Below are 13,593 nucleotides of genomic sequence, written 5' to 3'. Positions count from 1 at the left end.
ACTGATCGAAAAGGTCTTCGATCCTCGGTAACGGATACTTGTTCTTAATTGTCGCTTGGTTGAGCATCTAATAATCGATGCACAACCTCAGGGATCCATCCTTCTTCCGTACGAACAACATTGGTGCTCCCCACGATGAAGCACTAGGTTGAATAAAACCCTGATCGAGAAGTTCTTCCAACTGACGCTTCAACTCTTCTAGTTCTGCTGGGGCCATACGGTATGGTGCCTTAGAAATCGGTGTCATTCCAGGCATCAACTCGATACCAAATTCGATCTCTCGCCTCGGAGGTAACCCAAGCAGTTCCTCCGGAAACACATCGGCAAAATCTCGGACCACGTCCAAGTCATCGATCAACACCATCTCGGGTTCAACTGGGGCAATACTGACTAAGAATGCAGTACCCCCGTTTCGCAAATACTTCTGAGCCTTGAAAGAAGAAATCATGCGGCTATCGCGCAGAGGTCGAGGAAGCTTGATCTCCAAAATAGGACGATCAGGCCAAAAAAGAACGACCTTGCCTTCCCGACAAAAGACTTGAGCCTGGTACTCGAAAAGCCAATCCATGCCGAAAATCACATCGTACTCTGTCATATCTAACAGGATAACGTCAGCTGACAAGTTTTGCCCTGCCATTGACACCACGATGTTCGGAATATACGAGTCACAAAAAGACTGCTCTCCAGTTGGAGTGAGAACCTCCAATGGGAAATTCAAAGACTCGACTGCCAAAGGTAGAGTACGAGCAAATCTAGCTGCTATGAATGAATGAGTAGCACCACAATCAAACAAAGTAAATGCTTCATGTCCGGCTACCAAGATCGTACCTTGGACCAACTCTGCCTTGGTCACTTGCTCAACTGTTGTCGCGTATGAATGCTCTTTTTAAAAGATAATTTTTCAATAAAAACAAGGGAAAATCATCAACCAAATATATAAAAACCGACTTTCCACAGAGTGGCGAGTATGGGTCGAATCCACAGGGAACGGGATACATTCTGAAATAATTCTAAAATAACACTTTATTAATATAACAAAGTTTACAACTATATCAATATTACAAATTAAACTAAATAACAGTCTAAACTATGAAAAATAACTAAAGCAGGAAGCTAAGTCTTCTGCAGGTCTCCAGGGGCAAAATTGTATTTTCACCACATGTGGAATTGCACTTCATCTTTGAAATACACCTGTAAACTTGTTCTAACTTATCAACCTACATAATGAAAACACAAAATCAGTAAATAATCAATAATTACATCTAAACTACATCTATGATTATTTCTAAACTAATGCAGAAATTAAAATACAATTAAATAACTATAGAAAACTACAATTACAACTTCTAATTAAACTAATTAAGAAAATGCATGCTAACTACTCTAACTACTGTTAGTTCACTAACTACAATACTAGAAAACATGAAAACTACACTAAATCAAACAATTAACTAAATGACTGTTTTGTCCCTAAAGAATGCAAAAATGGACTCTGACAGCTTTTCGCAAATCACAGATTTGAGTGGTCAAACGAAATCCAATTTTTCTGAAATCACTTCTGTTCTGTAACTGACAGATTCAAAAAACTGACACACTTTACATATTTGAAAAATACGTTTTGGATCTCCAGATATAAGCGTTTCAAAATCAGGATAATCTTGGAACTCGCAGAACCCGAAATTTAAAATCCCGAAAAAGCTGTTTTTGCAAAACGCTTAAAAGCCAGACCAAATCAACTCGAATTGAGCTGAAATTTGGTCTGCAGACAGTTAACACACGGATGTGGAGAATAGAAAAATAGTTTTTAGAAATATCTAAAAAAATCCAAATAAAATAACGAGTGTCTGACATGATAAAAATCAGTTTTAAACTTCAATGCACTATTCATTTGTTTAAATCCACTAATGACATTAAAGCATTAAACCACGAACAAAGACAGTCCTAAAGGAACCCAATCTACTGTTAAACTACATCAAAAGGACAACAATTAAGCTAATTACAAAACTAATAAAAGAACTGAACCACGAATGTTAAAACCTAATCTAAACACATCACTATTAGTAATCTATTTTAAACTAAGTTATAACTCTAATTCTAATGTCACTAACCTACTAACTACTCTAATATTAATTCTAAACCCTAAGTAAAACCCAAATACTACCTAATGTTAATCTAACTAGAGTTAGGAACTAAGTTAAAGTAAAGTACTAACTATAGTTAACTAAGGTTAAGGATGTTATGGTTAGGCTGAACTAGAGTGAACTAACTAACTAGAGTTACTTAACTATCTAGTTTAATAATTAACTAACTAAAATTAAATCGACTAAGGTTAAGAATTAACTAGGCTTCTAGGGTACGGTTAGCTACTAGGGTTAAACACTAAATAAGGTGAGTTAGGGTGGCGGTTTAGGATAAAGCATTGACTAGGGTCCACGCCACCCTATGGGTTACTATATCTAGGATTAATAACTAACTATGGTTAGTTAGGGTTAGGAATTAACTACACTACATACCTAACGAATTAAGAGTCCATACTAAAATCGATATTAAAGGAAATTAAGCTAAACCTCTTCTAACTAAATTAGATACTAAAGGGAATTCAAACTACATTAAATAAAGATTACCTAAATGCTAACACACGATTTCTAAAGGCTAATGCAATTGCTATAATTACTAAATTAATTAACACCTAATTAATGCTAATTCAAACAAATCAATTAGTACATAGGGCTATAAAGATGAGAATCACGAATTTGGCAAGGAGCATCTCCATTCATAATTGCCTTAATAGCACATTAGGAAGTTTTTATCTTGTAAAAACCGTCCAGCCTACTAGACCATACGTTTTTCATTCTTTTCCTTAAAAGCATTAAATCCCTTTTTTGAAACTCTTACCTAAAGCATGGTTCACGTTTTTGGCTGGCTCTAAGAGAGAATGTAATATTTCAATTCTTGCCAAACTCGTGTAAACCAATTTAGAAAATCTTTTGAAAACATAAAAAAGGGGGTTTCCACATTTAAAACAATAGCTCCTTGGCAAAGTGGCTGGACCAAATTTATTAAAACTTTCCTTCATTGCAAATCACGATTTTGGATGGGATGCCTTCATACCATAACGTGTTCCAACAATAAATTCCCAAATGCCCCTTAACTACATTACATAAACTATTTAATCAATTAATATAACCTATTTCTACCTATCTACATTAACCTATACAAAAATAAGACAAAGGTTACGAATTGGAAAAAATCTATCAAATTAAATTCTATATCAAAAGTAAAATACTAAGTTAATGCTAAGGTAACTAAAACGAAAATTAAGAATTGCAATTACTCTAAGTAACCTATGACTAATGATGATATCAAACACGTCAACTAGAAATCTATCATACGAAAATACAAACTAAAATATATAAAACTAATAAGATACTCTAATTAAAAATCTAAGTTATCCTACATTAATACATGATCATGCATATATTTTAGAGATATTTCATATAAAAATATGCATGATTTCATGACAAAATGATTTAAAAACCCAATTTTATGTTAGTTTCGAGTAAATGTGCTAAAATAATATAAGAATAGAAAATGCATGAAAAATAGTGTTATTTTACATTTTAATGCATATTTTAGTGTTTGACATAATTGTAGTAGTTTAGTTTTTGAAAATCATAAAAAAATTAGAGTTAAAATAGACTTAGTTTTACAATTTCTAAAACATAGTCATTTTGAGTTGTTTTGCAAATAAGTTTTCTTTAGGAGATGATTTAAAATGGAATTCTTTGAAATAAGATGGACTTATGGAAAAACTTGCAAAATTATAAATACCATACGTAGGGGGAAGAGAAGCTTGTCTTCTCTTTCTTGCCTAAGCCCTCTCTTCTTCCCCTTCTTCTCCACCTCTTCTTCTCCTTCTCCCTATTTTCCCATCTTTTTCTCATCCTCTTTCCGGTGGAGAATTCCAACAACGACTGAAGCAAGAGAGAGGATTCCACCTCTCTTCTAATCCCTCTGGTTCAAACTCACCGGCGGTTACCCAGTTCTCCAGCAACTCCTCTTACTGAGCCATTGTGAGAGCCAATCTTACCTGTGTGAGATCGGGTATGGTGATTCAAATATGAAAAGTTAGTTTCACGATAATATGTTTTTGATTTTCACAGTCTATTGATTTTTCTTACCTGTGTGAGATCGGGTATGGTGATTCAAATGTGAAAAGTCAGTTTCACGATAATATGTTTTTGATTTTCACAGTCTATTGATTTTTAAAAATAAAAAAAACTGATTCTCACGGTTGTGTTGATTTTAAAACTGATTTTCACTGAAATTTCTACTGTTTTTAACTGCTGGTTCTCACTGCAACTTTTGTTGTTAGTTAATTGAATAATTAGTTAGCTATTAGTTAAGTGAGTAGTTAGTTGCTAGCTTACTAAATCATTAGTGATTAGTATAACATTTTTGTTTGAAGTAGCGAAGTAATGTGTAATTGTTAGCTTAGTTACTTTTGTTAAGTAAGTATTAGTTATTAGTAAATTGTTAGTTAATTGTTTTGGAATTAGTTAGTTGTTATTAGATTTAATTAGAATTAGTTTTCAATTGTAATTAGTCATTTAGATTTCGTTAATGATTTCTTTCGTAGTCTTAGCATTTAGTTAGTATATTTTGTTTAGTATAGTTTTATTCTTTTATTTTGTACTGCCCGTGTTTCTTTTGACTTGTGCAGGATCGCATAGGAGTGGAGCTACAACGCATACATGACACGGAAGTGCAAGAATAGAATATGTTTTTCTTTTATTTTAGAATTTAGGCATTTAATTGGGTTTGTAAATATCGCTTTTTACGCCCTCTATGAAGGGTATTCATTTGTTGTAATAGTTAGTTGTTTTTACTTTTCTCAAACATTTTCCATTTAATAATTCAGCAATAAAGAATAGTTTAGAATTTGGGTGTTTGAATACAACATATTCCCGTTCTCTGAGTTCGACCCGGTCTCATCCACTAGTGAGAACCGGTTTTTATTATTTGATGTCTGGTTTTCACATGTTTTACATATAAAAATCTTTTCAAAATTACAACGATTTAAAAGAAGATATCAAATTTTTGGCGCCGTTGCCGGGGAACAGCGTAATACTAGTATTCACTTTATTGCCTAGTGTTTGTTTGCATTTAAGTTTAGAACCACGTATGTGCATATCTTAGAGACGAGCTTACTTTTCTGCAGAGCCCACCTATTAGGAGCCCCTTAGAGGTGACTGTGTACGATTGGTACCGTACACATAGATTTCATATTTCTTTTGCATAATCTCTGTTATGTGTAACTGCGTGGTGTTTGTTTAGTTTTTGTTGTTTTTAGTTTACTCGCTTTGTGGTTTGCGTGGTTTGGCCGCTTAGTGCGTTAGTTAGGTAGAAAACCCAAATTAGGACGTCTGCTACACCGGTCTACTCCAAGGTGTACGCAATGGCTGACGATCATTATTTGATCCATCCTTTGAGGGAGTACTTCATGCCAAATACGTATACTCCCGCCTCCTGCATCACGAGACCTGATGTAGGAGCGAGCCATTTTGAGATTAAGGCCAGTGTGATTCAAATGCTACCTTCGTTTTATGGCCTTAGCAATGAGGACCCATATCGTCATCTCGACGAATTCCTTGAGATTTGCTTGACAGTGCGAATCAACAACTTTTGAGACGACGCTATGAGGTTGACTTTGTTTCCGTTCTCTCTCAAAGATAAAGCCAAGCACTGGCTAAAATCGCTTGAGACGGTTTGTATTACTACTTGGGAAGAAATGCAGCGCGAATTCCTCAAAAAGTACTTCTCAATTGGTATAACGAATCAGTTTTGTAAAGCTATAACCAATTTTTCTCAAATTGAGGGAGAACAGTTTCACGAGTCTTGGGAGAGATTGAAAGATCTTCTCCGTAGGTGTCCCCATCAGCAGGTGCCTCATTGGCAGTTGGTGTAGTATTTTTATGACGGGCTTACTGAGAAGCACCGTCAGATGGTTGATTCGTCTTGTGGGGGCACTTTTATGCTCAAGAGTGAGGATGAGGCGTGGTCTCTATTCGAGACCTTGAGTGAAAACACAATGCATCATGCTTTATCTTCACGGCTCGATAGGACTACATCTCTGTCTAGTGGTCCTAAGAAAATAGGGATTTTTGAAGTTGGGTCCGAGTTAGATTTGCGTACCAAGGTTGACCAGTTGACTAGAAAGTTAGATCAATTCCTAGCAAATTCTTCGAGAAGTCCAATAGGAAGAGTGTGCGAGCTATGTGCTAGCCCTGCACACTGTGTTTCGGATTGTTCGGCAGCACCGCTATATCCTGAATTCGTTCAGGAGCAGGTGAATGCTGCCCAAGGTTTCTCTAGACCCATACCTGATTCATTTACACCATCATATAACCTAGGTTGGCGAAACCAGTCCATTTCCCCATCCCATCAGCCTTCCCAGACACAGTATAGACACAGTAACCCTTTACAAGGTTACTCGCATCCTATATTTCCACAGGTTTATCCCCAGTATAGTCTACCTTCTCTTCAGGAGCCCATTCCAAGTTCATCATTTCAGGAGAAGATGTTAGAGGCCTTTTCTGATATCAAGGCCACTTTTTGCTCCCATACGCAGTCGATAGTCAAGCTAGAGACTCAAATGGGACAGTTAGCTCAGACATTGAGTAGACAAAGCGAGGGGAACCTTCATAGTCAGTCTGTTGTCTCAAAGGGAGAGGATTCCATGTCATTTGACTTGCAACCCACTGCTTCACATCATGCGCAAGTCGAATCTGTTATATCCCTTCAGAGCAAGAAGGCGTATCATTCCATTCAGGAATCGACTCATGAGCCCCATATCACTTCTACTGACGAGTCGATTTCCATTATACCTCAGCAGAAGGGGCAAGGACCTCAGTTGTTACATTCTTCACATATTCATCAAGCTCCATACTTTCAGTTTTTAGGATCACCGATTCCTTTTAATAAGCAAGAGGGACAGATGCAGAAGGTGCTTGACCAAGTCAAGCCAGATCATATTCACCACTTGTCTGAAATTGCATTCATTGATAGTCGGTCGGTCCTAGACTCTCATTTCTTGACCAGTCTCTCAGATGAAACTAATTTTCGTTCTTCATGTCGAGAGAGTCATGATATCACATTTAGAGGTAGACGGGATGGAAACATAGTGCGTAGTGTCACAGATGACACTCTTTTCTATATAGAGCCCGGTTGAGCCTGACTTCATGTCCATTGATCTCATGGACGATGAAGGATTTTTCCAAGGATCCGTCTGGTTGGGGACGTCAAACTTAGCGCTTTGTGGGCGGCAACCCATATCTTGTATATTATTAGATTTGCTTAGAATTTTTAGATTTTTTTTTTTCCTTTTTCGTTTTATTCATGAGTTTCATGTTTTGTCATGTATACATTGCATTCATTACATTCATAGAACGTGTATTTTTAATTCATGTCAGGTCATTCTACTCTTTTTCCCTCATTTATTTCCTCTCATGTGCATTCACGTAGTTTCATATAAGCATGGGGGAGTGTCACTGGGACAGTGTCATTCAAGCATGGGGGAGGGTGTAGTTTGCACACCTTGATATTTTTATTTATGTTCTTGCACATGTTTACACATCTCTCATGAAAAGTAGATTTTTAAAGAAAGAGTTTGAACTTATATGAATGTTATTTCAAATCTGATGTTTTTAGAGGATTTTTAAGCCCCACGAAAAATTTTTCTGACATGAATCTAAAAATTATGGTTGTTTATGCGGATTTCGAAGAAATGATGATAGATACATGTTAGAATTTATTTTGAATCACAAATATGAATATGCACAGTTTTATTTTTGAAAAACTAAGCAAATGAACAAAAGCGTAAAAAAAAGAGCTCAAAAAGTGAGAAAGAGCATGCGTTAGGTTGTTTGGATAATTCCATAATCCTTAGTAGATGGGACTTAGATGTAAGTTGAAACTTTTGGATTCCATTGCGAAAAGGAGAGTGGAAAACTTCGTGATCCTAAGTAGCTGAGAACAGATACAAGTTGAAATGTTTGACTCTCACGTTGCAAAGGTGAATGAAGGAAGTAACTTTTATGTCTTAGTTGATATCTTTTGGTATGCATTGAAAAAGTATAGAAGATATTGACATTGCACAAGGCATAAAAGCAGACCACACGCAAGCTATAAGAGAAGAATGAATACGCAAAAAGAAAAATCGTGAAAAATGAAAAAATGAAGAAAAGAGCTTAAAAAGAAAGAAAAGTTTAGTGCTTAGAAGTGTGATTGAGAAAACCTGTGCAGAAAACATATGAGTGAGGATAAGTAAATAATAATATGTTTTTATTGGATTTTCTAAGAATAAAACATAAATAATTGTGATATTTAGAAAAGTGAAAGAAATTCTTTTTCTGTGGTGGTATATAAAAAACTCTAATTATGTTTTGATTTTTTTTGTAACACAAAATATTTGTGAAAACAAAGTCTTTAATTAACTACTGCTTGTGAGAATGTGTAATATTATGCATACATGACAGAGATGTTTGTGGGTAGCATCACTGCAAACCCTCACGAGACCTTACTCGTCCACTGGGGTAACCCAGGGGTTGAAAGGGCTTGTTGCATGAGCTAAATGCAACCGTGATTCCTACGAAAGTGAGTTAGTTGATAGTTTTGATTTCGTGTATTTTTCTAGTTTGCTCGAGGACTAGCAAAACATAAGCATGGGGGTATTTGATCATGCATATATTTTAGAGATATTTCATATAAAAATATGCATGATTTCATGAGAAAATGATTTAAAAACCCAATTTTATGTTAGTTTCGAGTAAATGTGCTAAAATAATATAAGAATAGAAAATGCATGAAAAATACTGCTATTTTACATTTTAATGCATATTTTAGTGTTTGACATAATTGTAGTAGTTTAGTTTTTTAAAATCATAAAAAAATTAGAGTTAAAATAGACTTAGTTTTACAATTTCTAAAACATAGTCATTTTGAGTTGTTTTGCAAATAAGTTTTCTTTAGGAGAAGATTTAAAATGGAATTCTTTGAAATAAGATGGACTTATGGAAAAACTTGCAAAATTATAAATACCATACGTAGGGGGAAGAGAAGCTTGTCTTCTCTTTCTTGCCTAAGCCCTCTCTTCTTCCCCTTCTTCTCCACCTCTTCTTACCTCTTCTTCTCCTTCTCCGTATTTTCCCCTCTTTTTCTCGCCCTCTTTCCGGTGGAGAATTCCAACAACGGCTGAAGCAAGAGAGAGGATTCCACCTCTCTTCTAATCCCTCTGGTTCAAACTCACCGGCGGTTACCCAGTTCTCCAGCAACTCCTCTTACTGAGCCATTGTGAGAGCCAATCTTACCTGTGTGAGATCGGGTATGGTGATTCAAATGTGAAAAGTTAGTTTCACGATAATATGTTTTTGATTTTCACAGTCTATTGATTTTTCTTACCTGTGTGAGATCGGGTATGGTGATTCAAATGTGAAAAGTCAGTTTCACGATAATATGTTTTTGATTTTCACAGTCTATTGATTTTTAAAAATAAAAAAAATTGATTCTCACGGTTGTGTTGATTTTAAAACTGATTTTCACTGAAATTTCTACTGTTTTTAACTGCTGGTTCTCACTGCAACTTTTGTTGTTAGTTAATTGAATAATTAGTTAGCTATTAGTTAAGTGAGTAGTTAGTTGCTAGCTTACTAAATCATTAGTGATTAGTATAACATTTTTGTTTGAAGTAGCTAAGTAATGTGTAATTGTTAGCTTAGTTACTTTTGTTAAGTATTAGTTATTAGTAAATTGTTAGTTAATTGTTTTGGAATTAGTTAGTTGTTATTAGATTTAATTAGAATTAGTTTTCAATTGTAATTAGTCATTTAGATTTCGTTAATGATTTCTTTCGTATTCTTAGCATTTAGTTAGTATATTTTGTTTAGTATAGTTTTATTCTTTTATTTTGTACTGCTCGTGTTTCTTTTGACTTGTGCAGGATCGCATAGGAGTGGAGCTAAAGCGCATACATGACACGGAAGTGCAAGAATAGAATATGTTTTTCTTTTATTTTAGAATTTAGGCATTTAATTGGGTTTGTAAATATCGCTTTTTACGCCCTCTGCGAAGGGTATTCATTTGTTGTAATAGTTAGTTGTTTTTACTTTTCTCAAACATTTTCCATTTAATAATTCGGCAATAAAGAATAGTTTAGAATTTGGGTGTTTGAATACAACAGATTCCCGTTCCCTGAGTTCGACCCGGTCTCATCCACTAGTGAGAACCGGTTTTTATTATTTGATGTCTGGTTTTCACATGTTTTACATATAAAAATATTTTCAAACTTACAACGATTTAAAAGAAGACATGAATACACGTTAAAACTGGAATCTTAAACTATGAAGCACTAAAATAATCTAGCTACTATGCTGTAAAATAATTAAATAAAACAGAAAACGCTGAAGCATAAATCTATTACACTCGACTAGCTAGAACTAAAACAAAAATTCCTCTACAACCAACAATACGACCAGATTAAATCTATTGAAATCTAAACAAACATTAACAATTGAAACTAATTTATCAGATTAAAAGACTACAAAACACCACAGCAAACTAACATTGAACTAACTATTTTAACAATCCTAAAATAATCGATCTTCACATTTATACATTAAATTCAACAAGAGCTAAAACAAAGTCAAAATTAAACATCTATTCTACACAATCAGACCTAAAGATTACTAGAATATAATGAGAAAAACGCAAGTATGAAACAGGAAATTCGATGGCACACGCATATACCCAAAACGCCAATAACACAATGGAAATCACGATTAACTGAAAAGCCAATACCTAAACACCTCTACGTGCTGGTTCATGCACGAAACCTCTATACTAAGGCTGACGAGAAATATAAAAACATAGCACACCACTCACGCACAGTTTGGGTTCTATCTAGAAGCAAGGGATGAGAAGACCAACCTCCAGGGCGATCCGACGACTGAGGGGAAAGGCAGAGCGGACTTTGCTTGGATTCGCACCGCAAGGGACCTCGTTGATGCTGGAAATACACCATGAAACAGTATTGTACAGTTGCAACACGTTTGAAGTCCACCGAAGATGGAGGATGAAGCTGATTCTCGATCGGGTGGCTTAGAAGATCGGATGGGGATAGAGCCAATCCCTCTTGTTGGAGTGTCTCGCACTTCCATGCAAGAGAAGGTGTCTCCAACCTCTGCTGCACCTGCAAAACACAGCCACCATGGTGATTAGCCAACAGAGAGGGAAAAGAACTGGAAAGGTATGAACGAAAGGCAGGAGAGAAAGCTTGGATCTCAAGCTTTTCTTCAAGCTCTAATGGGGATGGCATGAGGTGAGGGGTGAGAAGGGGCTGGACCAAGATTCATGCCCCTAGGGCATGAAAACCAAAGCAAAGACAAAATGGTGCTAGGAGTGTTCTCCCTCTTTTAACGTTTTGCTCTATTTTGGGCGTTTTTCCAGAAAGAGTGTTAAAATCAAAATATTCACTGGGCGCCTCAAGTAGGAGGGGGTTTTTAGAAAATATTCTATGAAAACGTGAATTGGGTTGGCTGGGGTGGATCTCTAAGTGTTTTGGTCCAGATCTAAGGCCCAGATGGGTGGTTTGGATCCTGAATACCCGATTCAACTCTGAGGTTTGACCCGCAACACTAAAAATGCATTAATTTTCTCAAATTAAGTCTGATTTTGATGAAATTCGAACCATAGCTCTATAACATCATTATGCACCTAAGTGTATGCCCTAAACCTATAGATGATGCATTTTTGCAGTGAAAATGTGTTAAGAAAATGTAATATTTATGCATCATCACCTGACACATGGAGGTGCCAACATATGCACATTTCGTGCCAAATGTCGCACAACTCCAATCAGAGCCTCTTTGCCTCGAGTCAGGTTTTGAAGAGCCTCCACAATCTTGCCGTAGGTCAGGTTTGTCGACATCTATCATATACACAGAACCACAAGCACAAACTATCTAAAAAGCAGGAAATAAAGGAAATAAAGAAGCTTAACTTATACTTACAGTGTGATGGATGATGCACGATGAAGCTCTGACCACACACTTAAACTCTGCTCTGATACCAAACACTATGGTGCCCCAAACCCCGACCTTGGAAAACTTGGAAATTTCAGTGAATTTTTTTTTTTGAAAGGTTTAAGTAGAGAACCAGCGGAAAGCAGGTGTGAGAAAACAACAAAGCCGTAAGTCTGGGCGGCCACCACAAGTGAGTGCAACAAGTAACCAACTGTGCGTACAAAAGTGTAGCTACGAAGTAAAAAGGGGAAACATCCCAACAATTTAAAGAGTTTACAAAATGTAAGTACAAAAAGTATAAAATAGGGAATATATCCCAACAACAACCAAAACCCAAAAACCACCAGGTACAGAAACTCCAGGTTAGCTGTTTGGTTAGTTCTTAAATTCTTCTGATTACTCCTTCGGGTATGCGAAGGAAACCTTGCATTCTATGAGACATGCATCCGGCGTCTGTTATTAAAAGTCTAGTGTGATAACCGGGGAAGCTACAGACCGAGTCAACCTCATGCGAGCAGCACACGGCTAGGAGAAAACACTCGCATGGGCAAGGATTGCAATCCATACTACTGCAGTAGTGAGGCCCTAGAAAGGCAACCTCGACCTCCCTGACTCTGAGTGACTGGAGGCCAAAGGACGCTACAGCTCCTGTTAAAACACGTGTCGTTGTAACGACAAGTCACTCAAGGTTGTACCATCCACCCTCTCCCAAGGTGAACCATTTTGTGAATGGGGCGAAGTAGGTTTATCTTTCTTAAGGCTCATGTTCATTCATACCTCACAATGAGAAATTTGCCTCGTGGTCCCCATGGGTTATGCAAAACGAGAACTTGGCCTGCCCATTCACGTGCTTAGCCTCACGCGGCCAACGGAGCACACTGCTCGTGAAAGCAGTCACAACACCATATTATTTATTTCTGTCTAGGGTATATCACACAAGAGTCCTTACACCACACAAGGGCCATTGCCCGAGGACTCCAACTGAGCCCACTACAAGCCATATCAGTATTTATACCCTATGGTGTTCAATCTTCTATCCTTTCATTTCATAAGGTAAGTGCACCTAATGCGCTTACCAATGCCTCAAGCCATGTACCTCCTCAGGGTACGCACTACTCAGTAACAGTGTCAGGATATGCAAAGTGTGCAAAGTGTAAACGTAACATGAGCTTTCTATCATTTGCACAATAACGTTATCAGAGGCATTGCATGATATTAAAATGTACTATATTGCACACTTCTGGGTTAAGATTACATTTCACAATATTCTCACATGTATGGGAATTACATTTGCATTCTCAGAGGTTTGAAATTGAATTTAACCAATCATCCCGTCTAATGGGAATAACATTAGTTTTCCCAAGGTGGATCATCGCTCTTGCAGGGAAGATGCAATTGCGACCCAAAAGACCATTACACGTGGTTCAACACACTTATGTGTTCGTAGCGAATCTTGGATATTCCGTCTTATAGGATTAACATTAGCTATTTTCATGGTATGGGGTGCCGCGCCTAC

Source organism: Nuphar pumila, chromosome 1 (assembly GCF_984573655.1).
Source record: "Nuphar pumila chromosome 1, dmNupPumi1.hap1.1, whole genome shotgun sequence".
Taxonomy (NCBI): domain Eukaryota; kingdom Viridiplantae; phylum Streptophyta; class Magnoliopsida; order Nymphaeales; family Nymphaeaceae; genus Nuphar; species Nuphar pumila.
Note: the sequence above shows the minus strand (reverse complement) of the source record.